At 45.5% G+C, this 27,834-nt stretch overlaps 1 protein-coding gene across 2 annotated transcripts in view; it reads left to right on the top strand.

The window, feature by feature from the left end:
* YWHAB (tyrosine 3-monooxygenase/tryptophan 5-monooxygenase activation protein beta) overlaps positions 1-27,834 on the top strand; it is a 54,005-nt gene that overhangs the window by 12,917 nt on the left and 13,254 nt on the right. The window contains exon 1 of one of the 2 annotated variants that reach the window (XM_038750242.1): positions 19,855-20,065. The exons of the other annotated variant lie outside the window; for it this stretch is intronic. The gene's annotated coding sequence lies outside the window, so the exon portion shown is untranslated. Of the gene's footprint in view, positions 1-19,854; positions 20,066-27,834 lie in introns of those variants that run through there. 2 annotated transcript variants of the gene reach the window in all.

Here is a 27,834-nt window from a genome sequence, read left to right as displayed (position 1 = left end):
CAGCAAGCGCTCAATGAATACAATTGATTGATTGATAGATATAAGATAATCAGGTCGGACACAGTCTCTGTTCCACACGGGGTTCACTAAGAAGAACTGGCATTAAATCCTTATTTTACAGTTGGTCTAATGGGGACATGGGTTCATTCATTCAATCGTATTTATTGGGTGCTTACTCTGTGCAGAGCACTGTACTAAGCGCTTGGGAGAGCACAATAGAATCAATCAATCAATCGTATTTATTGAGTGCTTACTGTGTGCAGAGCACTGTACTAAGCGCTTGGGAAGTACAGAACAGACACATTCCCTGCCCACAACGAGCTGACAGTCTAGAGGGTTTCTAATCCCCGCTCAGCCACTGGCCTGCTCTATGAGAGACTAGGGTTGGGAGCCAGAGGTCGTGAGTTCTAATCCTGGCTCTGCCACTTGTCAGCTGTGTGACTTTGGGCAAGTCACTTAGCTTCTCTGTGCCTCAGTTACCTCATCTGTAAAATAGGGATTAAGACTGTGAGCCCCATGTGGGACAACCTGCTGACCTTGTGTCTACCCCAGGGCTTAGAACAGTGCTTGGCACATAGCGCTTAACAAATACCATAATTATTATGATCTTGGGCATACCCCTTGGCCTTTCTGGGACTCCATTTTCTCATCCATAAAGTGGGGATAAATGATGATGATGATGAAGTATTGAAACAAATAATAAAGTATTTGTTAAGCGCTTACTATGTGCCAAGCACTAAGCACTGGGGGAGATGCAAGGTTATCAGGTGGTCCCCTGTGGGGCTCACAGTCTTAATCCCCATTTTACAGATGAGGAAACTGAGGCACAGAGAAGTGAAGTGACTTGCCCAAAGTCACACAGCTGACAAGTAGCGGAGGCAGGATTAGAACCCAGGACCTCTGACTCCCAAGTCTGGGCTCTTGTCACTAGGCCACACTGCTTCTCTAAATTACCTGCTCTTCCTACTTAGATCATTAGCTCCCTAAAGGACAGGGAATGTATCTGATCTTATTATTTTGGTTCTGCCTCAGTACCCTCATCATTATCAATGGTATTTATTGAGTACTTACTATGGGAAGCAGCCTGTCTCAATGGAAAGAGCCCGGGCTTTGGAGTCAGAGGGCATGGGTTCAAATCCCACCTCCACCAATTGTCAGCTGTGTGACTTTGGGCAAGTCACTTAACTTCTCTGTGCCTCAGTTACCTCATGTGGAAAATGGGGATTAAGACTGTGAACCCCCCGTGGGACAACCTAATCACCTTGTAACCTCCCCAGTGATTAGAACAGTGCTTTGCACCTAGTAAGTGCTTAATAAATGCCATCATTATTATTATTATGTACTGTACTAAGCGCTTGGGAGAGTGCCACAAAGTTGGTAGACATGTTCCCTGTTTTGAATAAAAGTGTTTAATAACATATGTGGTATTTGTTAAGTTCTTACTATATGCCAAACACTGTATCTATCAATCAATCCATCATAGTTATTGAGCACTTACTGTGTGCAGCGCACTGTACTATTCATTCATTCATTCAATTGTATTTATTGAGCGCTTACTGTGTGCAGAGCACTGTACTAAGCGCTTGGGAAGTACAAGTTGGCAACATATAGAGATGGTCTCTACCCAACAGTGGGCTCACAGTCTAGAAAGGGGAGACAGGGAACAAAACAAAACATATTAACAAAATAAAATAAATAGAATAAATATACACAAATAAAATAAATAGAGTACTAAGCACTTGGGAGAGTGCAGTATAATAGAGTCAATAGACAGGTTCCCTGGCCACAGCTAAATGCTGGTGAAGATACTAGATAAACAGGTCACATTCATCATTTGACTTCTCTGTGCCTCAGTTACCTCATCTGTAAAATGGGGATGAAGACTGTGATCCCTGCGTGGGACAATCTGATTACCTCGTACCTACCCCAGCGCCTAGTACAGTGCTCAGCACATAGTAAACACTTAACAAATGTTATCAATCAATCAATTGTATTTATTAAGCCCTTACTGTGTGCAGAGCACTGTACTAAGCGCTTGGGAAGTACAAGTTGGCAACATATAGAGACAGTCCCTACCCAACAGTGGGCTCACAGTCTAGAATGGGGAGACAGAGAACAAAACCAAACATATTAACAAAATATCATTATTATTATTTATTGAGAGATTACTGTGTGCAAAGCACTGTACTAAGCGTTTGGGAGAGAACAGATAGACACATTCCTGCCCACAGCGAGCTCACAGTCTCACATGGGGATCGTAGTCAAAGGGAGAACAAGTATAGAATCCCCAATTTGCAGATGAAAGAACTGAGGCCCAGAGAAGTGAAGTGATTTGCCCAAGGTCACACAGCAGGCAAGTGGTGGAGCCGGGATTAGAACCGAGGTCCTCCGACTCCCAGGTCCGTCCTCTTTCCCTTTAATAAGCATCTTGGTAAATAAATGTAAAAATAAAACCTGCATTTGGCCCTGCAAAGATTTGCATTTTCAAGTGAGAGTGGGGGAGGAGAACAATTTGAATTTCCTCCAGGGTTCATGTTTTACCACCCTGAGAACACAAGGAGGTTATTATTTGTTGCTGATTATTACTTATTACTTATCCTTGTAATAAGGATATTTGCCCAGCTGCTACTGGGTGCAATGCACTGTGTTGAGCACTTGGGAAAACAGAAGCCGAAAAGCATTTCCTGCCCACAAAAAAGGGCAGAGGTGAAGATTATTTTGCCAATGCTTCTTGGAGATCCAAACTTTTCTGCAATTAAATCAGTGCTTAGGTCTCAGAAGAGGGGGAATTTATCAGGTGTGAAAACAATCTTTTGCCAGCCCAAGAGTGCCTAATAATAATAAATGTGGTATTTGTTAGGACCTTATAATAATAATAATAACAATGGTATTTGTTAAGTGCTTACTTAACAGAGAAGTAACAGAGAAACCACGCTGCAGAGAAGCAGCGTGGCTCAGTGCAAAGAGCCCGGGCTTGGGAGTCAGAGGTCATGGGTTCAAATCCCAGCTCTGCTGCTTGTCAGCTGTGTGACTCTGGGCAAGTCACTTCACTTCTCTATGCCTCAGTGACCTCATCTGGAAAATGGGGATTAAGGCTGTGAGCCCCACGAGGGACAATCCAATTACCGTGTATCGACCCCAGCGCTTAGAACGGTGCTTGGCACATAGTAAGTGCTTAACAATACCATAATGATTATAATCATTATTTTGATTATTACATGGGGCTCATCTCACATGGGGCTTACAGTCCAGAGGGGAGGGAGAACACGTATTTAAGTCCCCATTTTATGGATGAGGAAACTCAGACATAGAGCCCTCCCTCCCCACATCCACCAAGCTAGCTCTCTTCCTCCCTTCAAGGCCCTACTGAGAGCTCACCTCCTCCAGGAGGCCTTCCCACACTGAGCCGCCTCCTTCCTCTCCCCCTCCTCCCCCTCTCCATCCTCTCCTTCCCCTCCCCACAGCGCCTGGATATATGTATGTATGTTTGTACGGATTTATTACTCTATTTATTTATTTATTTTATTTGTACATATTTATTCTATTTATTTTATTTTGTTAATACATTTTGTTTTGTTCTCTGTCTCCCCCTTCTAGACTGTGAGCCCACTGTGGGGTAGGGACCGTCTCTATATGTTACCAACTTGGACTTCCCAAGCGCTTAGTACGGTGCTCTGCACACGGTAAGCGCCCAATAAATATGATTGATTGATTGATTGTACTTCCCAAGCGCTTAGTACGGTGCTCTGCACACAGTAAGCGCTCAATAAATACGATTGAATGAATGAATGAATGAAAGTGATTTGCCCAGGGTCACCCAGCAGAAGCAGCGTGGCTCAGTGGAAAGAGCCCGGGCTTCGGAGTCAGAGGTTGTGGGTTCAAATCCTGGCTCCGCCACTTGTCAGCTGTGTGACTTTGGGCAAGTCACTTCACTTCTCGGTGCCTCAGTTACCTCATCTGTAAAATGGGGATGAAGACTGTGAGCCCCACGTGGGACAACCTGATCGCCTTGTAACCTCCCCAGCGCTTAGAACAGTGCTTTGCACATAGTAAGCGCTTAATAAATGCCATTAAAAAAAAAAGTGGCAGAGCCGGATTAGAACCCAGGTTACTTTTTTTGTTACTTGTTAAGCCTTTACACATTTTTGTGTAACCAGACAGGGAACTGGAGGGAAAAGAAACCAAGTCCCAGGAAGTGAAGGGATGGAGGAGTTTGCTGTTCCACAAGGATTAGAGCGCCAGCTATGAGTCCGAGAGACCACTCTGGGCTGACTACAAAATTCCCAATCCAGAGAAGCAGCGTGGCATAGTGGGATACAGCCCAGGCCTGGGATTCTGAAAGTCATGGGTTCTAATCCCAGCTCCACCACATGACTGCTGTGTGGCCTTGGGCAAGTCACTTCACCTCTCTGAGCCTCAGTTCCCTCATCTGTAAAATAGGGATTAAGACCGTGAGCCCCACGTGAGAAAACCTGATTACCTTGTATCCCCCCCAGCGCTTAGAACAGTGCTTTGCACATAGTAAGCGCTTAACAACCTCATCTGTAAAATGGGGATTAAGACTGTGAGCCCCACGTGGGACAACCTGATCACCTTGTATCCCCCCCAGTGCTTAGAACAGTGCTTTGCACATAGTAAGCGCTTAACAGCCTCATCTGTAAAATGGGGATTAAGACTGTGAGCCCCACGTGGGACAACCTGATCACCTTGTATCCCCCCCAGCGCTTAGAACAGTGCTTTGCACATAGTAAGCGCTTAACAACCTCATCTGTAAAATGGGGATTAAGACTGTGAGCCCCACGTGGGACAACCTCCTCACCTTGTAACCTCCCAAGCGCTTAGAACAGTGCTTTGCACATAGTAAGCGCTTAACAAATGCCATCATCATTATTATTATTATTCTCTGGGCCTCAGTTCCCTCATCTATAAAATGGGGATGATGAGTGTTAGCCCCCTTTGGGACAGGGACTGTGTTCAACCTGATGACTTGTAACTACCCCAGTGCTTAGTCCAGCACATAGTAAACACTTAATAAATACCATTTAAAAATTTTTTTAAATGTGTTCATTCATGCATTCAATCATATTTATTGAGCGCTTATTGTGTGCAGAGCACTGTACTAAGCGCTTGGGAAGTACAATTCAGCAACAGAGACAATCCCCGCCCACAACGGGCTTACAGTCTAGAAGGGGCTGTCTATAAATAGTCTACAAGACAAATATGTTTTATATGTACCCCAAGAAGCAGCATGGCTAAGTGGCAAGAGCCCAGACTTGGGAGTCAGAAGTCGTGGGTTCTAATTCCGCCTCTGCCACTTGTCAGCTGTGTGACTTTGGGCAAGTTACTTCACTTCTCTGTTCCTCAGTTACCTTATCTGTAAAATGGGGATGAAGCCTGTGAGCCCCACGTAGGACATCCTAATCTTATATCTCCCCCCAGCGCTTAGAACAGTGCTTGGCACATAGTGAGCGCTTAACAAATACCATAATGATTATTATTATTCTCTGTGCCTCAGTTACCTCATCTGTAAAATGGGGATTAAGAATGTGAGCTCCATGTGGGACAACCTGATTAACCTTGTATCTCCCCCAGCGCTTAGAGCAGTGTTTGGCAGATAGTGAGCACTTAACAAATACCATAATGATTATTATTATTCTCTGTGCCTCAGTTACCTCATCTGTAAAATGGGGATTAAGAATGTGAGCCCCATGTGGGACAACCTGATTAACCTTGTATCTCCCCCCACGCTTAGAACAGTGCTTGGCACATAGTGAGTGCTTAATAAATACCATAATGATTATTATTATTCTCTGTGCCTCAGTTACCTCATCTGTAAAATGGGGATTAAGAATGTGAGCCCCATGTAGTACAACCTGATTACCTTGTATCTCCCCCAGTGTTTAGAAAAGTGCTTGGCACATAGTGAGCGCTTAACAAATACCATTATTATTCTCTGTGCCTCAGTTACCTCATATTACCTTGTATCTCCCCCAGTGCTTAGAAAAGTGCTTGGCACATAGTGAGCGCTTAACAAATACCATAATAATAATTATTATTCTCCGTGCCTCAGTTACCTCATCTGTAAAATGGGGATTAAGAAGGTGAGCCCCATGTGGGACAACCTGATTACCTTGTATCTCCCCCAGTGCTTAGAACAGTGCTTGGCACATAGTGAGCGCTTAACAAATACCATAATAATTATTATTCATTCATTCATTCATTCATTCATTCAATCATATTTATTGAGCGCTTACTGTGTGCAGAGCACTGTACTAAGCTCTTGGGAAGTCCAAGTTGGCAACATATAGAGACGGTCCCTACCCAACAGCGGGCTCACAGTCTAGAAGACTGTCTGGGAAGGCCTCCTGGAGGAGGTGAGCTCTCAGTTACCTCATCTGTAAAATGGGGATTAAGAATGTGAGCCCTATGTGGGACAACCTGATTAACCTTGTATCTACCCCAGCGCTTAGAACAGTGCTTGGCACATACTAAGCGCTTAACAAATACCATTATTATTATTAATAAAATATGATTATTATGACCACATAGGAAAGGAAGTTATTTATGGGCCCATAATGGGGAATTAATTGTCTCGCATTGGTAAGAATGAGATTTCAGAAGTGTGATTCTGGACTAGACTGTGAGCCCACTGTTGGGTAGGGACCGTCTCTATGTGTTGCCAACTTGTACTTCCCAAGCGCTTAGTACAGTGCTCTGCACACAGTAAGCGCTCAATAAATATGATTGATTGATTGATTGACTGATTTTCAAAGTCAGAAAGATGACTCTTCTCTATGTTCTAGAGCCGAAAATTGAATTATGAATATTTATTCGCTTACACCACCTACTGGAGCTAACTCGCTTCTGCTTCCACTTCCCCTTTTCTCCTTCCTCTTGAAACCATTCATTCATTCAATCGTATTTATTGAGCGCCTACTGTGTACAGAGCCCTGTAATCTCCTTGCCAGCTGTGTGACTTTGGGCAAGTCACTTCACTTCCCTGTGCCTCAGTTACCTCATCTGTAAAATGGGGATGAAGACTGTGAGCCCCCCAGTGCTTAGAATAACAATAACGGCATTTATTAAGCACTTACTATGTGCAAAGCGCTGTTCTAAGCACTGGGGAGGTTACAAGGTGATCAGGTTGTCCCTCATGGGCCTCACAGTCTTCATCCTCGTTTTACAGATGAGGTAACTGAGGCACAGAGAAGTGAAGTGACTTGCCCAAAGTCACACAGCTGACAATTGGAGGAGCTGGGATTTGAACCCATAATCTCTGACTCCAAAGCCCGTGCTCTTTCCACTGAGCCACACTGCTTCTCTAAGAAGCTGTTCTCTTAGAACAGAGAGGGTAGGGACCGTCTCTGTATGCTGCCAACTTTTACTTCCCAAGCGCTTAGTACAGTGCTCTGCACACAGTAAGCACTCAATAAATACGATTGAATGAATGAATGAATCAACAGTACTTTGCACATAGTAAGCGCTTAACAAATGCCATCATTATTATTATAGAAGCAGCGTGGCTCAGTGGAAAGAGCACAGGCTTGGGAGTCAGAGGTCGTGGGTTCTAATCCCGGCTCTGCCACTTATCAGCTGTGTGACTTCGGGCAAGCCACTTAACTTCTCTGTGCCTCAGTTACCTCATCTGGAAAATGGGGAGTAAGACTGTGAGCCCCATGTGGAACAACCTGATTACCGTCTATCTGCCCCAGTGCTTAGAACGGTGCTTGGCACATAGTAAGTGCTTAACAAATACCAAAATTATTAATTATTATTACTAAGCACTTGGAAAGTTCAATTCAGCAACAGGGAGAGGCAATCCCTGCCCACAACGGACTCACAGTCTAGAAGGGGGGAGAACCAGTAAAACAAAGAAACGGGAATCAGTAGCATCGATATAAATAGAATTATAGATATATGCACATCGTTAATAAAATAAATAGAATTATAAATATGTACCTATACAAGTGTTGTGGGGTGGGGAGAGGGGTGGGGGTGATGGTATTGATTGTCTTACATGTGCCCAGCACTATGCTAAGAGCTGGGGTAGATACAATATAAACAGACCAGATGTGAAGCAGAGTGGCTCAGTGGAAAGAGCATGGCCTTTGAGTCCGAGGTCATGGGTTCAAATTCCGGCTCCACCAATTGTCAGCTGTGGGACTTTGGGCACGTCACTTCACGTCTCTGTGCCTCAGTTACCTCATCTGGAAAATGGGGATTGACTGTGAGCCCCCCGTGGGACAACCTGATCACTTTGTAACCTCCCCAGCGCTTAGAACAGTGCTTTGCACTTAATAAATGCCATCATCATTATTATTATCCCTGTCCTAAACAGAGCTCATAAGCTTATTATGGGCAGAGAATCCATCAAACATATTTATTGAGTGATTTTTATTTTATAATTAAGTGCTTACTGTGTATCAGGCACTGTCCTAAGTGCTGGGGTAGATACAAGCTAATTAGTTTGGACACAGTCCCTGTCCCACATGGGGCCCTAAGGGAAAAAAAATCCTTTCTATCTTTTATGTAATAATAATTGTGGTATTTGTTCAGCGCTTACCATGCCAGGTGCTGTACTAAGTGCCGGAGCGGATGCAAGCAAATCTAACTGGACACAGTCCCTTGTCCCACATGGAAAACCCCTGCTTTACAGATGAGGTAACTGAGGCACAGAGAAGTTAAAGGTCACTTCTCCTCCAAGAGGCAGTCCTTGATTAAGCCCTCATTGTCCCACTTCCCTCTCCCTCCTGCATCCTCTATGCACTTGGATGCGTGACCTATGGGCATTTGATATTTGCCCCACCCTCAACCCCACAGCTCTTGTGTACATCTCTTTAAATTATACATTACAAATTATTTGTGTAAACTCACTGTGGGCAGGGAGCGTGTCTGCTAACTCTGTTGTATTGTCCCCAGAGCTCTGCATGTAGTAAGTTCTCAATAATCATTGATTGTTACACATAAGTGATTGGTGGAGAGCCACTGAAAGACAGGTTATGAAGGAATCAGTAAGCTCTCTCTCCTCCTTATCCACTCTCTTCTCCCACTATAACCCAGCTCGCCCTCTTGGTTCCAATCACGATAACCTACTCACTGTGCCTCATTCTCCTCTCTCCCACCTCCCACCTCTTGCTCCCTTCCTAGCCCTCATCCCTAACCTTCCCCCTTCAAATAATAATAATAATCATGGTATTTGTTAAGCGCTTACTATGTGCCGAGCACTGTTCTAAGCACTGGGGTGGATGCAAGGTCATCGGGTTCTCTCACGTGGGGCTCAAAGTCTTAATCCCTATTTTACAGATGAGGCAACTGAGGGCCAGAGAAGTGAAGTGACTGGCCCCAAGTCACACAGCTGACAAGCGGCGGAGACAGGAGGCCTTCCCAGACTGAGCCCCTTCCTTCCTCTCCCCCTTGTCCCCCTCTCCATCCCCCCATCTTACCTCCTTCCCTTCCCCACAGCACCTGTATATATGTTTGTACATATTTATTACTCTATTTATTTATTTATTTATTTATTTTGTACATATCTATTCTATTTATTTTATTTTGTTGCTATGTTTGGTTTTGTCTCCCCCTTTTAGACTGTGAGCCCACTGTTGGGTAGAGACTGTCTCTATATGTTGCCAATTTGTACTTCCCAAGCGCTTAGTACAGTGCTCTTCACACAGTAAGCGCTCAATAAATACGATTGATGATGATGATGATTAGAACCCACGACCTCTCACTCCAGAGCCCATGCTCTTTCCACTAATCGAAGCTGCTTCTCTGTCCAACTACGGCTCTCCCCAACTTCAAAGCCCTTCTGAAATCACATCTCCTGGCTCTCCCCAACTTCAAAGCTCCTCTGAAATCACATCTCCTCCACAAATTAGTTCTTCCCAGCAGATTATAACCCCCTAATTATCTCTTCAGCACTTATACACCAATTATGCACAATTACGGATTTACAACAACCCACAGTGCTTATCCACTTGCATCCTTACAATTTAAGCACCAATTTTATATCTTTATATCTCCCTGGACCTCAGTTTCCTCCTACTTAGACTGTGAGTCCCATATGGGAAAGGGACTGTGTCCAACCTGTTCATCTTGTATGGACCCCAAGGCGTAATACAGCACTAGAAGCAGTGTAGCCTAGTGGATAGAGCACAGGCCTGTGAGTCAGAAAGATCTGGGTTCTCATTCATTCATTCATTCATTCATTCATTCAATCGTATTTATTGAGCGCTTACTGTGTGCACAGCACTGTACTAAGCGCTTGGGAAGTACAATTCAGTGCCACTTTTTTGATGGCATTTATTAAGCTCTTACTATGTGCAAGCACTGTTCTAAACGCTGGGGAGGTTACAAGGTGATCAGGTCGTCCCACGTGCGGCTCACAATCTTAATCCCCATTTTACAGATGAGGGAACTGAGGCACAGAGAAGTGAAGTGACTTGCCCAAAGTCACATAGCTGACAATTGGCAGAGCCGAGATTTGAACCCAGGACCTCTGGCTCCAAAGCCCGGGATCTTTCCACTGAGCCACGCTGCTTCACTTGTCTGCTGTGTGATATTTGTTACTCATTGACTAGGTAGAGGTTATCTGTCTACAAGACTTTCTCCAAACAATGAAATTCTCCAATGCCCTGCTATGGGGCAAGGAAGATTCAGATGCTGGTGGTAGCAAATATTTCTCTCTGCATCAGATATTTAAGAGACATCTATAAGACTGTGTTGAAAAGACAACTGAGGCTTTTTCCTCTTGGTTGGGTCATCACAACACTATGTTAGGAAATATTTGGACAGTGTTAACAGCCATTGGAAAACGTTTAGTACATATTTACTATTCTTTTTATTTTGTTAATGATGTGCATATAGCTTTAATTCCATTTGTTCTGACGATTTGGACACCCGTCTACGTGTTTTTTGTTGTCTGTCTCCCCCTTCTAGACTGTGAGCCCGTTGTTGGGTAGGAACCGTCTCTATATGTTGCCGACTTGTACTTCCCAAGCGCTTACTACAGTGCTCTGCACACAGTAAGCGCTCAAGAAATACGATTGAATGAATGAATGAATGAATGTGGGACAGGGCTGTGTCCAACCTGATTTGCTTGTTTCTCCCCCGCCCCAGTGTTCATTACCCTGTCTGGCACATGGTAAGTGCTTACCATTCATTGTCGTATTTATTGAACACTTACTATGTGCCGAGCACTGTACTTAGCGTTTGGGAAGTACAAGGTGGCAACATATAGAGAAGGTCCCTACCCAACAACAGGCTCACAGTCTACCAAATACCACAATTCTCCTTCTTCTCCTTCTCCTTCTTCTCCTTCTTCTCCTTCTTCTCCTCCTTCTCCTTCTCCTTCTTCTCCTCCTTCTCCTCCTTCTCCTTCTCCTTCTTCTCCTTCTCCTCCTTCTTCTCCTTCTTCTTCTCCTTCTTCTCCTCCTTCTTCTCCTTCTTCTCCTTCTTCTCCTCCTTCTTCTCCTTCTTCTCCTTCTCCTTCTCCTCCTTCTTCTTCTCCTTCTTCTCCTCCTTCTTCTCCTCCTTCTCCTTCTCCTCCTTCTTCTCCTTCTCCTTCCTTCTTCCTTCTTGTTCTTCTTCTTCTTCATAATAATAATAATAATAAATTCAATTGATGACTGACTGGTTGTTTTCATCTTGAGACCAAAGGCACCATTGTTCTCAGACTTTTTTTTTAACCCTGAGAGAAACAGACTGGAGACGAGGGAGTGCAGTTTTATCCCTGAGAGAAATAGATTGGAGACGAGGGAGTGCAGTTTTCAAGAGACAAATGGACAGAATGAAGGTCCAGCCTTCTGCCTGGCCCTCCTCCCTTTCCCCCGTCTGCCTAATCTTAGAACATTATCTTCTAGATGTCAGGGGATTTTGCCTTCCTTCCTGCAATTTACATGCAGACAACATTTGATGGATGTTGTATAATGAGGAGAGCGACCTCAGACTCAGTATTCTGGCTTGATATTAGAAATTCATAGCATGAAATATTAACAGAAAGGAGCTCTAATTTCAAAAAATACAAATTAGAACCGCTAGAAAAAATCCTAGATTGGGAAGAGCTCTCCCCACCTTCAAAGCAGCTGTGGCCTAGTGGAAAGAATCATCATCAATCATATTTATTGAGCGCTTACTATGTGCAGAGCACTGGAAAGAATGTGTGGAGCTGGGAGTCAGAAGGACCTCGGTTCTAATCCCGGCTCTGTCACTTACCTACTGTGTGACTTTGGGTAAGCCACTTTACTTCCCTGTGCCTCAGTTACCTCATCTGTAAAATGGGGATGAAGACTGTGAGCCCTATGTGGGACAGACACTGTGTCCAACCAGATTAGCTTGAATGATGATGGCATTTGTTAAGCGCTTACTATGTGCAAAGCACTGTTCTAAGCGCTTAGTACAGTGTCTGGCATAAAGTCCATGCTTAACAAATACCATAAAAAAAGCCAAATTAAGATCCCATCTCCTCCTAGAAGCCTTCATAGGCTTCATATATGTATATATGTTTGTACATATTTATTACTCTATTTATTTATTTATTTATTTTACTTGTACATATCTATTCTATTTATTTTATTTTGTTAATATGTTTGGTTTTGTTCTCTGTCTCCCCCTTCTAGACTGTGAGCCAACTGTTGGGTAGGGACCGTCTCTATATGTTGCCAACTTGTACTTCCCAAGTGCTTAGTACAGTGCTCTGCACACAGTAAGCGCTCAATAAATACGATTGATTGATTGATTGATTGATTGATTGATTGATAGACAGCCCTCAATCCCTTTTCCTTTGTTCCTCTCCTTTCTGCATCACTTATACACTTAGATCACATAGGCTTGGGAGTCAGAGGTCGTGGGTTCTAATCCTGGCTCCGCCACTTGTCAGCTGTGTGACTTGGGGCAAGTCACTTAGTTTCTCAGGGCCTCAGTTACCTCATCTGTAAAATGGGGATGAAGACTGTGAGCCCCACGTGGGACAACCTGCTTACTTTGTATCTACCCCAATGGTTAGAACAGTGCTCGGCATATAGTAAGCGCTTAACAAATACCATAGTTATTATTACTATCTGTACACTTCAAGCCCTTGATATTCACCTCACCCTCAGCCCAAAAACTCTTATTAGGACAGTGCTTGGCACATAGTAAGTGCCTAACAAATACCATTATTATTATTTACATATCTTTTTATTTATTTTAATGTCTGTCTCCCCCTCTACTCTGTAAGCGCCTTGTGGGCAGGGAATGTGGCTACCAACTCTGTTGTATTGTACTTTCCCAAGTATTTATTACTGTGCTTTGCACAAAGTGAGCACTCTATAAATGTTATTTATTGATTGATATTATAATTAAATTATTTATATTAATGTTGGTCTCCCCATCTAGACTGTAAGCCTGTAATGGGCAGGGAACGTGTCTACCAACTCTGTTATATTGTACTCTCCCAAGCACTTAGTTCAGTGCTCTGCACATAGTAAGCGCTCAATAATGATTGATTGAATGAATTGACACCCTATAACTCTCAAGCCTTTGCTCTTTATTTTCACTGTATTCTCCCTTCCTGGCCCCATTTCCTTTGTATTTTGCCACTTCCTTATCTCTTTTCTGAGTAGCCCTTTCTTCATTCCACTCATTCAATTTCCTTTTCTTTTACCTAATTCCCTTGCCAAATTGATTTATGAATTTTCCACTCTCCGTATTGTTCCCCACTTGTCAGCTCATGGTGGACAGGGAACATGTCTACTAACTCTATTATATTGTATTGTCCTAGGTGTGTAGTACAGCACTCTGCACATGGTAAATGCTCAATAAATAGTATTGATTGATAATTGATTGGTGATCAGGCCTCCAATCACCAAGACCTTCAAATTGTCAGTCGTCACTTGGGAACACATGTGTATTTTTATTTGCATTTTTATGAGACTATCCAATTTCTTATTTGGCTGTTTTGCCTTAAACGAGTTGACCTCCTCACACTATTTTTATCCGTCTCCCCCATTGGCGAGGTCTTTGAACTCAGGGAGCATTAGTGCTCCCCCAAACGCTTAGTACAGTGCTTCTCCTTCAGTGGGTGCTCAATAAGTACCACCAATTGATTGGTTCATTGTGCAGCTGCAGCCAACAAGGCTAACTTGAAGGGAAGCAATAGGGAAACCAATCGATTTATCAATCATTGGCATTTATTGAGTGCTTAATGTATGCAGAGCACTGTGCTAAATCCTTGGGAAAGTACAATATAATCGAGCTGGAAGATGTCATCACTACCCACAGGGAGCTTACAGTCTAGAGGGATAGGCAGAGGGGTACGGATAGGGGAAGTGGTAGAGTATATGAATATGCACCTAAATACTGTGGGGCTGGGGGTAAGGTTGAAGATCAAAGGGCTTAAGGTGGGGGCAAATTCAAGGTCAAAGGTGAAGGAGGAAGGAGGGTGACTAGTGGAGATTAAAGCTTAGTCAGGAAAACAATTATGGCATTGGTTAAGCGCTTACTATGTGCCAAGCACTGTTCTAAGCACCAGGGTGGATACAAGGAATCAGGTTGTCCCACGTGGGGTTCACAGCCTTAATCCCCATTTTACAGATGAAGTAATTGAGGCATGGAAAGTGAAATGACTTGTCCACAGCAGACAAGCGCCGGAGGCAGAATTAGAACCCACGCCCTCTGATTCCTAAACCTGTGCTCTTGATGCTAGTTCATGCTGCTTCTCCTAAAAGCTTCTTGGAGGAGGTGTGATTTTTGTAGGGCTTTTAAAATGGGGTGAGTGGTGGTCGGTCAGACGGGCTTTGGAGTCAGAGGTCATGGGTTCCAATCCCGGCTCTGCCACATATCTGCTGTGTGACCTTTGGCAAGTCACTTAACTTCTCTGGGCCTCAGTGACCTCATCTGTAAAAAATGGGGATTAAGACTGTGAACCCCACGTGGGACAACTTGATCACCTTGTATCCCCCCCCCAGTGCTTAGAACAGTGCTCTGCACATAGTAAGCGCTTAACAAATGCCATCATTATTATTATTATTAGAAGGAGAAGGAGGGAGTTCCAGGCGAGAGAGAGGATGTGGGCAAGAGGTTGGCAGTGAGAGAGACAAGATCAAGGTACAGTGAGCAGGTTGGCATTAGTGGAATGAAGGGTGTGGACTGGGTTGTAGATTGTTGAGGTAAGCTAGGAAGGGGAGAGATGATTGTCTTAAAGCTGATGTAAAAAGTTTTTGTTTGATGTGGAAGTAGACGAACAACTATTTTAGGTTTTTGAGGAGTGGGGGCACAAGGGGGAAAAATGATCCAGGGAGCAGAGTGAAATAAGGACGGGAGAGGGGAGAAGCAGGAGGCATGGAGGCTAGCGGGGAGGATGATATATTTGAGGGAGGCACGGATGATATAGTTGAAGGGGACATACGATTAGTGCTTGGATCAGCATAGTAGCACTTTGGATGGAGAGGAATGACCAGATTCTAGAGATGCTGTGAAGGTAGAACTGACAGGATTTGGTGACAGATTGAATATGTGGGTTGAATGAGAGAGATGAGACCAGGATAATGCTATGGTTATGAGTTTTTGAGACAGGGAGGATGCTGGAGTTGTCTACAGTGATGGGAAAAAACAGGGGGAGGACAGGGTTTGGGTGGGAAGATGAGGAGTTCTGTTTTCGACATGTTAAGTTGGAAGTGTTAGTGGGACATCTACATAGATAGGAGATGCTAAAAGAACAACAACGAAAAAGCAGAATTTTGTTATTTTACAGAGTCATAATTTGCTGCAGTTTGAATACTGTTTTTTTAATGGTATTTATTAAGCACTTACTATGTGCCAGGCACTGTACTAAGCACTAGAGTAGATACAAGCTAATCGGGTTTGACACAGTCCATGTTGCATGTGGGATTCCCAGTCTTAATCCCCACTATATAGATGAGGTACCTGAGGCACAGAGAAGGTAAATGACTTGCTCAAGGTCACACAGCAGATAAGTGATGGAGCTGGGTTTAGAACTCAGGTCCTCTGACCCCCAGGCCCATTATAGGTCCCGTCACTGCATTTTAGGAAAGATTGAATTAATCAATCAATGACATTAATTGAGCATTTACCATGTTCAGAACATGGTAATAAGGACTTGGGGAAGTATAATTACCTCCTTCCCTTCCCCACAGCACCTGTATATATGTTTGTACATATTTATTACTCTATTTATTTTACTTGTACATATTTACTATTCTATTTATATTATTTTGTTAATATGTATTGTTTTGTTGTCTGTCTCCCCCTTCTAGACTGTGAGCCCGCTGTTGGGTAGGGACCATCTCTATATGTTGTCAACTTGTACTTCGCAAGTGCTTAGTACAGTGCTCTGCATACAGTAAGCGCTCAATAAATATGATTGAATGATTAAATAAGTAGAGCTAGAGCTGGAGAAACAGTGTTGCCTAGTGGATAGAGCATGGGCCTGGGAATCAGAAGGGCCTGAGTTCTCATCCTGGCTCTGCCACATGTCTGCTGTGTTACCTTAGGCAAGTTGCATTTCTCCTCTCTGCCTCAGTTATCTTATCTGCAAAATGGGGATTAATACTGTGAGCCCTATGTGGGATGGGGACTATGTCCAATCCAATTACCTTGTATCTACCCCAGGGCTTAGTACAGTGTCTGGCACATTCATTCAATCTTATTTATTGAGCACTTACTCCGTGCAGAGCACTGTACTAAGCACATAATAAGCACTTAATAAATATCACAGTTATTATCATTATTTTTAGATCTGGGTTTTAATCCCAGCTCCTCCACTTGTCTGCTGTATGTGACCTTGGGCAAATCATTTGGCTTCCCTGTGCCTCAGTTAAATCATCCATAAAATTGGGATTAAATATCTGTTCTCTCTCCCTCATAAACTGTGATCCATGTGTGGGATAGAGACCATATCTGAGCTGATTGTACTAGAATCTAACCCAGTGCTTAGCACATAGTAAATGCTTAACAAATACCACAATTACTATTGTTATTATTATTACTGTTAGCATAAATTCAGAGAAGGGCAACCAGAGTGAGTGGCTTCCGTATGAGCATAGACTGAAACCAAAGACTAGTCAATCTGGAAAGATGGAACTTGAAAAGGGACACAACTGTCATTTATTAACAGAATTTTTACTCATTGAATTTCACAACAGAGTGCAGATCAGGATGAACAGGCACCTGTTAAAGCTTGAAGGTGGTAGATTCAAAACAGAAAAAAGCTCTTCTGTGTGTAAACCTGTGAAAGTCATTACCACAGGAAATTGTACAAGGAGAAGCCATCATTGGATCTAAGAGGTTTTGAATAAGCCTATGGCCCGTAGGGCTCCCTGGAATTCCAAATGGGTTACGTGGGGAGGCTTGGGAATGTTCAGCGAAACTTTGGGGTTGCTAGATCTAGACAGGTGTTGATTGTCTCTGTTCCTGGCCTTAGCCTAGATAGGTCTCAGCCCCTGTGATCAAGGACCATGTCTACCAACTCTTGTATTGTACTCTCCCGAGTGCTTAGTACAGTGTTCTGCACATAGTAAGTGTTCAATAAATACAGGTGATGCATTGATCTCGTCTGTTCCTGGACACATCTTAGACAGGAGAGAGTTCAACTCCCATGGGCAGCTCAAGGCCACACAGCAGACAAGTGGTGGAGCTGGCATTAGTACCCACGACCTTCTGACTCTCAGGCCTGTGCTCTAACCATTATACCATGCTCCTTCTACCCTTCTCAGCCCTCTGTCCCTCCTCAGCCCCCACTCCCTCAACTCTCAGGTCTCTCCCTCCTCATTTCTCAACCTTCTCATCCCTCCTCAGCCCTTTTTCAGGCCTCTGTCCCCTTCAGGCCTCAACCCTCTTATCCTTCCTCAGCCCTTTCTCTTTCCTCAGGCCTCTCTCCTTCCTAAGGTCTCAACCTCTCATCCCTCCTCAGCCCCTTCTTCTTCCTCAGGCCTCTGTCCCCCCTCAGCCCTCTCCCCATCCTCGTCCCTCTCTCCCTCCTCAGCTCTCAACCCTCTCATCCCTCCTCAGGCCTCTGGCGCCTCTCATCCCTCCTCAGTCCTCTCCCTCCTCAGCCCCCTGAGCCATTTCTCCTTCCTCAGCCCTCTCTCCCTCCTCAGCTCTCAGCCCTTTCATGGCTCCTCAGTCCTCTCCCTCCTCAGCCCTTTCTCCTTCCTCAGGCCTCTCTCCCTCCTCATCCCTCTCTCCCTCCTCAGCTCTCAACCCTCAGGCCTCTGTCCCCTTCAGGCCTCAACCCTCTTATCCTTCCTCAGCCCTTTCTCTTTCCTCAGGCCTCTCTCCTTCCTAAGGTCTCAACCTCTCATCCCTCCTCAGCCCCTTCTTCTTCCTCAGGCCTCTGTCCCCTCTCAGCCCTCTCATCCCTCCTCAGCCCCCTGAGCCCTTTCTCCTTCCTCAGGCCCCTCTGAGCCCTTTCTCCTTCCTCAGGCCTCTCTCCCTCCTCAGCTCTCAATGCTCTCCTCCCTCCTCAGCCCTTTCTCCTTCCTCCCGCTCATCCCTCTCATCCCTCCTCAGCCCTTTTTCCTTCCTCAGGCCTCTCCCTCCTTCCTCAGCCCTCTGTCCCCTCCTCAGTTCTCAACCCTCTCATCCCTCCTCAGCCCTTTCTCCTTCCTGAGGCCTCGCTCCCTCCTCAGCTCTCAACACTCCCCTCCCTCCTCAGCCCTTTCTCCTTCCTTCCGCTCAGCCCCCTCATCCCTCCTCAGCCCTCTGTCCCCTCTTCAGGCCTCTCTCCTTCCTCAGCCCTCTGCCCCCCTCCTCAGTTCTTAACCCTCTCATCCCTCTTCAGTCCTTTCTCCTTCCTCAGGCCTCTGACCCTCCTCAGCTCTCAGCCCTTTCATCCCCCCTCAGTCCTCTCCCCCCTGAGACCTCTCTCCCTCCTCAGCTCTCCTCCCTCCTCAGCCCTGTCTCCTTCCTCCCGCTCAGCTTTCTCATCCCTCCTCGATCCTCTCTCTCCTCAGCCCTTTCTCTTTCTTCAGCCCCCTCCTCAGGCCTCTGCCCCTCCTCAGCTCTCAATGCTCTCATCCCTCCTCAGCCCTTTTTCCTTCCTCAGCCCTCTGTCCCCTCTTCAGGCCTCTCTCCTTCCTCAGCCCTCTGTCCCCTCTTCAGGCCTCTCTCCTTCCTCAGCCCTCTGTCCCCTCCTCAGGCCTGTCCCCCTCCTCAGTTCTCACCCCTCCTCAGCCCTTTCTCCCTCCTCAGGCCTCTCTCCCTCCTCAGCCCCTACTCCTTCCTCAGGCCTCTCTCCCTCCTCAGCCCTGTCTCATTCCTCCCGCTCAGCTTTCTCATCCCTCCTCAGCCCTTTCTCCTTCCTCAGCCCCCTCCTCAGGCCTCTCTCCCTCCTCAGCCCTTTCTCCTTCCTCAGGCCTCTCTCCTTCCTCATCCCTCTCTCCCTCCTCAGCCCTGTCTCCTTCGTCCCACTCGGCTTTCTCATCCCTCCTCAGTCCTCTCCCTCTCTCCTCAGCCCCCTCCTCAGGCCTCTCTCCCTCCTCAGCACTCAACCTTCCTCAGACCTCTCTCCTTCCTCATCCGTCTCTCCCTCCTCAGCCCCGTCTCCTTCCTCCCGCTCAGCTTTCTCATCCCTCCTCACTCCTCTCTCCCCTCAGCCCTTTCTCCTTCCTCAGCCCCCTCCTCGGGCCTCTCTCCCTCCTCAGCTCTCAGCGCTCTCATCCCTCCTCAGCCCTTTCTCCTTCCTAAGGCCTCTCTCCTTCCTCATCCCCGTCCCTCTTCCCCGTCCCGGCTCTACCCAACCCCACCCCTGTGGGCTCCTCCCTCTGGGAGGGTGCCCGGGGCCCCTCCCGTGATGGCGGGGCGGCCCCGTGGCTGCCCATGGCGGCCGCTCCTCCAATGGGCTCAAGCCGAGGGGGCGGAAGTGGCGGCCTGGGCGGAAGTGGAGCCGGCGCCACTGCTGCTCCCCCTGCCACCACCCTCTTTCCCACCACCATCACCAGCTCCCCTGGCACCGGAGCGGGAGGAGCTGCCCCTGTCGCCGCCTCTGAGAGGGTTCCCAGGGAAGCGGCCCACCAGGCCCGAAGCCCGTCCTGTCCTGTCCTGTCCTTCCGCCCTCTTGCCCACCCTTCCGGTGAGTGGCTCAGGCCTTCTCCTCCTGCCTGGAGGCGTCCAGTACAGCCCCCCTTCCGTCCCCCCCGTCGTCACAGACCAAGGGAACCCCCCGAGCCCAGGCCCTGCCTTCCCTCTCCCCCCCATCTTGGTCTTTCGCCTTAAAAATCAAATCCGGTCCGCCCCCAAGGCAGGCCGGCCCACCTCGCCCCAAGCCTCCTGCGGCTCAGCCTGGGAGGTTTAACCTTGGGAAGAGGTGGAGGGGAATTAGCCCCGTTTTGCAGCAAAAAAAAAAAAAATAATCAGGTTTATTTAATATTTATAGACTCTCGCCAGCATCCTTGGTGGAGCCCTGTGCGATCCCAAGGACGCTGGCGAGAGGCTGTACATATTGGTATGGCACAGGCTTCAAAATTATTTTTGAACCGATTGAAGGTGCAAATCAATCAATCAATCGTATTTATTGAGCGCTTACTGTGTGCAGAGCACTGTACTAAGCGCAAATATTCCCCCCCCCCCGCCCCTCCTTGGGGTTGGGGGGGAGAATGATGAAAAGGGAGGGAGGGAAAGAAATTGACATCAGATCAGATCAGCACCTGTATATATGTATGTATGTTTGTACATATTTATTACTCTATTTTACTTGTACATATCTATTCTATTTATTTTATTTTGTTAGTATGTTTGGTTTTGTTCCCTGTCTCCCCCCTTTTAGACTGTGAGCCCACCGTTGGGTAGGGACTGTCTCTATATGTTGCCAACTTGGACTTCCCAAGCGCTTAGTACAGTGCCCTGCACACAGTAAGCGCTCAATAAATGCGATTGATTGATCAATATCGCCGATAGAGACCAGTATTCTTCTAGACTGTGAGCCCACTGTTGGGTAGGGACCGTCTCTATATGTTGCCAACTTGTACTTCCCAAGCGCTTAGTACAGTGCTCTGCACACAGTAAGCGCTCAATTAATACGATTGAAGGAATGAATATTAGGAAGAAAGTAAAATCTTTGTTTCCTCTTCTGTCCTTAAACACAGCCTCACCCCCTGCAGAAATGGGGAGATCACCAGACTCAGATTTTACTCGCCCTTTGGGGGTGAGTGGAATACGGCAGGATTTACTGATGAAATGTAAAATCAGGGTGCTGATGAAAACAGACTGGATGCACTTGTAATAAGTATTGTGAAAATTACCTCAATGGGAACCGTCGGTTGGACACATTCGCAAGTGGAGGAGTGAACCAACGTGGAAACACAGGGTTTTGAGGTGGGGGCTTTTGGTGGTGGCCGGGTTTACCTGCATTAAGTGTGAATTCCCATTTAGACCCTGCTTCCCACTTGTGCCAGTGTGCCTCATGAAGTTTCCTTAATTAGACCAGGCGCCCCCCCCCTTCCCCCCCCAAAAAATAAAATGGGTGTCCAAGGCAGCCCACAGTGAAGTGGGAGTATGAACAGATGAGATCGGAATGAGGATTTGAAGTCTGTTAATGCAGTATTAATTAGTACTTCTGTTCTACCTGCCCATCGCTGCTTCCCTCCTTTTCCCCCTTTCCCCCCCCACCCATACCCCTGGCAAGAAAGCAGTAACCAGCCTTCCAGAGAATTCAAGGCAATTCAAAAACCTTCTTTTTATCACCAGAAATACAGTGTTTTAGAGGATCTGTTGTGGACATGTTCTACAAGGGTTTACACAGTTTAGGAAAGGTGTGGTCCCCGCCTTCTATGAGTTTACAATAGCCCATTTGCTCCCTATCAGGCAGGGCCTATGCAATGCTGATTTAGATTTGGAATTGCAAAGACTTAACCTTCTTAAAATAGTATGTTTTCTGTCTGTTGGGTCCCACCCAGGTATCACAGATTCCTTTATAAATTAATGCAGATCTAATCTTTTTTTTTGTTCTTTCTTTCAGCCTCCAATCAATCAGTGATATTTGTTGAGTGTTTACAATGTGCAGAGCACTGTACTGAGCCCGTGGGAGAGGACAACAGAGTTGGACACCACATTCCCCGCCCACAACGAGCTCACAGTCTTGCCTCTACTTTTCTAGGACTTGGAATCTTTATGCAGTTTAGGGAAATTTCATCTGTGATTTTAGATTCCAACGTTTAACTTGGATGTTGGGGTGGCATTTTCAGCCTCACCTCAGTTTTTTTCCCCCTTGTTTAAAAAAAGGTAGAATGTTTGTAGCACGTTTTGGATTTACCTTCTGTCAGACCTGGCCCATAAATAGTCTCAAAGAGAACATGTTTGTGGTAATTAGAACCGTTTTGCACAATTAGGAAATTATACATGTCCAGTCATTTGCTTCTCATTAAACAAGAGGGGGAACTAACTGGATACTCTACTTCTGTAGCGCAACACTTGAGATTCTTAATTGACAAAAGGAAATTAATTTTGTCTTGAGTTTTTCTCTTTTCTTTTCACATAAATTCCATTGAAATCAGTCTCTCGATGTAAACTCGTCATGAGCAGGGAAAGTGCCTGCCAATTCTTTTGTATCGTACTCTCCCAAACACTCAGTACAGTGTTCTGCACATAGTAGGCGTTCAATAAATACCATTGGTTGAATTGCCCAAATAGACGAGGGGGGACCCAATGAAGAAAAGCTTAATGAAATCAATTTGGGCAGTGTGTCTCTTCTCTCCATAAACAAAAATTACGGAATTAGCTGAGGTGGACCAACTGGGAAGGTGGGCTGGGGGAGTGTGTGACAGATATTCTGAATGAATGCCACCATTGGAGTTTTTCTTGTGTCATCCTATCTGTTCCAAACAAGGGAGGAGGCTTATCCTTTTGGAGGCTAATGAATTGGGGGTAGAAGTACTTTGCATCTATTTTGTCTTCCCCCTCCTACTATTTCTCTAACGGTTAGAAAAATTTCCCACCAACGGGTAATTTTTGAACTCTGGCCCACCATTGCGTGTCTAGGGGAAAGATCGCTGAGCTGAATCAGGGCACCTGAATTCTGGGCTCAGCTCTCCCCTCATCACACAGTGCTGACGTTAGACAAGATCATAATTACTGCCAGCTACCTCATGGCATAAATAAAATAACACCACTAAAACGCTCTTGATCTCCCCGGGTGTTTGTCAAAGGTAAGATGAGAGAATATTGTTCTGTCTCGATGGTACTAAGTGCTTACTCTGTGCCAAGCCCTGAGGTAGAAACAAGATCATCAGCAAGAATATATAGCCGCTTCTCCCGGGACGGGACCTCAAATTCTGTCGTCTAGTATGTCAACCCAGAAGTTTGTGGTGGTCTGCGAAGTGAATGCACTTCAAGGAACTAGGTTGGGAATACCCTTGCCCTATCAGTTGTCTGTCCTCAATTTTAGACTGCTATTCCAGGGGGAAAGGTTAGTTCACTGACCCACATTTTCTGTCTGTCTTTAATGGTTTTTTGGGTGTTTTTTTTTAAATGACACTTTCTCCCTCCAGATTTTTCCAAAGTAGATCAATCAATCAGTCGTATTTATTGAGCACTGACTGTGTGCAGAGCATCGAAGAAAAGCAAAGACATTTTGTCTGGTTCTGCACGGCCTAGTGGAAAGAGCGCACGGGTCTGGGATGCGGGGGACCTGGGTTCTGATTCCGGCTCCGTCGCTTACCTTTTGGGTGGTGACCATGGGGGAGGCACTTAAATTCTCTGGGCCTCAGTTCCCTCATCTGCAAAGTGAGCATTCAGAACCTGTTCTCCCTCCAACTTAAACAGTGAGGCCCATGTGGGACCTGATTAACTTGTATCTATTCCGTTGTTTAACAAATACCACAACTATTATTGTTAAAGAAGTGAAAAAGACAAATGATCTATTCGGTGTCAGAGGAGTAATTCTAAGAAGACCATAGGTCAGTGAAGATGGCTTAGTTTTATGTCTTACCAGTTCTCTGCAGTACGTAAAAAAGAAAAGTTGTGCTAATTTATTAGTTTATTTCACAGGATTTTTCTGACGTGTTTTAGCCAACGCAAGGTAATGTCAGGTTTGACTTAAACAGATGGTATAGCGTGAGATGTGATATATATGCCTTTAAACTCTTCTAATGAGGCAATATTTAGCATCTGAATGAATATGTGCCTTTAAATCCTCAATTTTTGTCTCAATTTAAAAACTGCCAAATTGCCTCTGACCTTGCTGACTAAATTCTGTATTTGTACCGTAACCCTGAGTGGTACTTTGAATCATTAAACTTTTTCCACTCCCTGTTTAAATTCACTAGAGACAACAACTGAGTTTGCCTACTAGACTAACTATTTGTAACAAAATTTCCTGGTTTCCCTAGCAGTACTAATGCCTAATTAGCAGTGTCTAATGCTGTGAGAGCAGGCAAAGAAATGTTTCCAGGGCACTTTTAAATTCAGTTTCAGTCTACACAGTCAGTGGTGGCTGGAAATCAGCTATCGGTGGACGCTACTTTTTTTTTTTTAGTGGTATTTTTTAAGCGCTTACCCTCTGCCAGGCACTCCCCTAAGCGCTGAGGACAGACACATCCCCGCCCCACGTGGGGCTCACAGTCTTAATCCTCATTTTGCAGCTGAGGAACCTTCTAGCCTGTGAGCCCGTTGTTGGGTAGGGATTGCCTGTATCTGTTGCCTAATTGTACTTTCCAAACGCTTAGTACAATGCTCTGCACACAGTAAGCGCTCAATAAAGACGATTGAATGAATGAATGAACTCGAGGTCCAGTGAAGTGACTTCCCTAAGGTCAGCCAGCAGACACGTGACAGAGTCAGGATTAGAACCCACGTCCTTTCCAGGCCCGTGCACTTGCCACTAGGTCATGCTTCATCAGGGTGAGTGGTTCTATAAATTTCAAATAAAAATTTCAAATAAAAAGTTTCAAATAAAAATGAGAAGCAGGGTTAGAATGACAGTCGCCTAGAAGGGCCCACTTCTCAGGCATTTCATGTGGGTAGACTTTCGTAGGTCATGTGCTGATCTCCTCAGCTACACCTGTTCACCCTGGAAAAGAGTAACCAGTAGTGTTCATTTTCTGTTTAAAAGGTTTCTGTTTAAAGGGTAAGTCTGTCCCCGTATTTCTGCCTGGCAGATTAATTCATGCAAGATTCTGACCGTCTGAGAAAGCAGATGGGTCCTCAGTGAAACCAGGTAATTGGCCTTAGGGCAATTTAGTGAACTGGCTCTTAGTTGTTACCTTTGTTGGGTGGGGAGGCTTAACGTAAATGAGAATGAAATCTCTTTGCAAGTTTGAACTATTTACATATATTATTGCCCAATTATTTTCAAGTTAACAGATGGTTGTTTAAGAGACAGTATTTGGTCTCATTGTGTGGGTAGAAAGCCAAGAGACACAGGTTCTGGGTTCTAATCCTGGCCCCGCCACTTATTGGCTGTGTGACTTTGGGCAAGTCATTTAACCTCTCTGTGCCTCAGTTACCTCATCTGTAAAATGGGGGTTAAGATTGTGAGCCCCACATGGGACAGCCTGATCACCTTGTATCCCCCCAGCGCTTAGAACAGTGCTTTGCACATAGTAAGCACTTAACAAATACCATCATTATTATTATTATTATTCTGCTCTCCTCTGTACCACACTCACTTTGACCTTGGGGAAAGGACTCTCTCCTCTGAGTACGATTTGCGTTTTTAAGTTAAACTCCCACAGTTGAATCCATTTAATCTGAAAATGATGCCCAGAAATCCCTGTGGCCGAGACTCCGTTTGGAGATGGAACTGCCAACTCATCCTCGGAGATTCCTTCCGGGTGGATGTAAACTCATTGCTCGGCCTATATGATAGGCAGAAGAATCTACCCTGCCAGAGACCCATGAGCTAAATTCCATTTCCAATGTTCGTAATCATTTGAATGGAACAAGACTCATTACCGGACTCTTAATTCCAAGCAGAGAGGGACACAAACATTTTTTAGAGTGGGCGTTATCTCAGCAACATACTGGAGTGCCAGGAGCACTTCTACTTTTTATGGGTAACACCCACAAACCACCTGCTCTCTCTGACTTTCTTATTCCTTGCATCCTTCCCTCAGTAGCACAACATCTGCTTTCCAGAGAAACAACAGGTCTGAATTTTTTGTTCCTCAACGCTAGTGGTGTCCTAGGGAAAAGCACACTCTCTGAATGAAGGTATTAAACCGAAGTTTGCCCTCAACGACCTGCATTTCACCTCAAATCAGAGTTGCTGACTCCTCAGCTCTCATCTTGGCCCAGCTTCTGTGCTTTGGCTAGCCCTCTCCTTTCTCTCCACTTTTCGCACGCCCTTCCCGTCCTGCCCTGTCTCCCTGTTCCTCCCTATCCATTTTAATTATGTGGCTCACACCGTCTTCGAAATTGCCCAAGCCTTCTCTCTTCCCTGAGGTTTTTGGATACAATCACAGTTGTCCCCACAATCCCCACTGTCCTTCATGCTTCCATCTTTCCTATTGGCACCGTGGTTAGTTTGATATGTGTTTAGGCATATTATTTGCATTTATCCTGCTCTCTTTGGGAAGGGTTTACTTGCACCCTTCCGAAGCTGTGCCTGTAGCAGCCCTGTTGTTGAGTGACTGGATCTTTACAGCCTGTCCAGCTCTTGAGAGCACTTCTGCCCATCACTCTTTTTTAAAGCAAATTGGACTAGAGAGCAAGGACCCCCTCCCTGTGCGAAGACTACAACTGTTACCATTGTTATTTAATCAGTAACAGTCCAGAAGCATGATGTTCTTTGTTCATTCGGAATTGGCCCTTTTCTTAAACTCTTTTCTTTTTTTGCCATCGACTTGGTGGTGCTGTCTCTCTTAAAACTTTCTGATAGTTAATGCTAAAGACACTAATCCCAGAGCTGGCCATTTTCCATGGTTCCTGGGAAATTGTTGGTATCCAAGAAAAATTCATGGGAAAAGATTCCATTATTAAATTTGCATTGGTCTTAAACTCAAGACTCTTCGCTAAGGCTGAGGGCATCCATCCCATGGAGGATACAGTGCGGTTTCTTTGCCGATGGTGCCTGTGAAGGCTAAATTAAGATTTCCAGCTCTCTCCTAATTCCCCCAGTGGGCCAAGTGGACGTGATCACTTTTACCCTGGGGCAAGTCTTATTTGACAGCATGAGAATAGACTGCAGATGCTGTCACCCTGCATCTTTGCATGAAAGTTCCAAGTCTTTCAGAAAAGGAAGGAGGAGTTGGGAGGGGCGGGTCAAGAAGAAGGCAGCCTGGTTTTTGTACCGGAACAGACCGGAGCCCTCTGTTTCATAATAATAATTACGGTATTTCTTAAGTACTTACTATGTGCCAAGCACTGTTCTAAGCATCGGGGTGGATACAAGGTAATCAGGTTGTCCCACGTGGGGCTCACAGTCTTAATCCCCATTTAACAGATGAAGTAACTGAGGCACAGAGAAGTGAAATGACTTGTCCAAGGTCGCACAGCAGACTCGTGGCGGAGGCGGGATTAGATCCCACGCCCTCTGATTCCCAAGCCCGGGCTCTTTCCACTAAGCCATGCTGTGGCCTAACGATCCCACTTGGCATTTCATTTTTTAGCATTAGTTTTGTGTATTGCATTTGACTAGAGATTTGTTGTTGCTGCTTTATGATATTTGTTAAGCACTTACTATGTACCAGGCATCTTTGGTCATGTGTGCAAAACCTCCACCAGTTGGCCCCTAATCTCTCCCTATGGCCCAGCTCATGTACTCTGGGGTGGATGTCAGTGCAAAGCACTGTATGAAAGTCAGATAAAGTTTAGAAGAAGATGACTTCCGCCCCTTCCCCTGGCCCACAGGGGACATCCCATCTAAAAGAGAGGCGGAACACTGATAGCGTGTGCCAGAAAACAAGC

This window comes from Tachyglossus aculeatus, chromosome 8 (genome assembly GCF_015852505.1).
Source record: "Tachyglossus aculeatus isolate mTacAcu1 chromosome 8, mTacAcu1.pri, whole genome shotgun sequence".
NCBI lineage: Eukaryota > Metazoa > Chordata > Mammalia > Monotremata > Tachyglossidae > Tachyglossus > Tachyglossus aculeatus.
The sequence above is the reverse complement of the archived record's forward strand: the minus strand, read 5'-3'. Positions and strand labels throughout refer to the sequence as shown.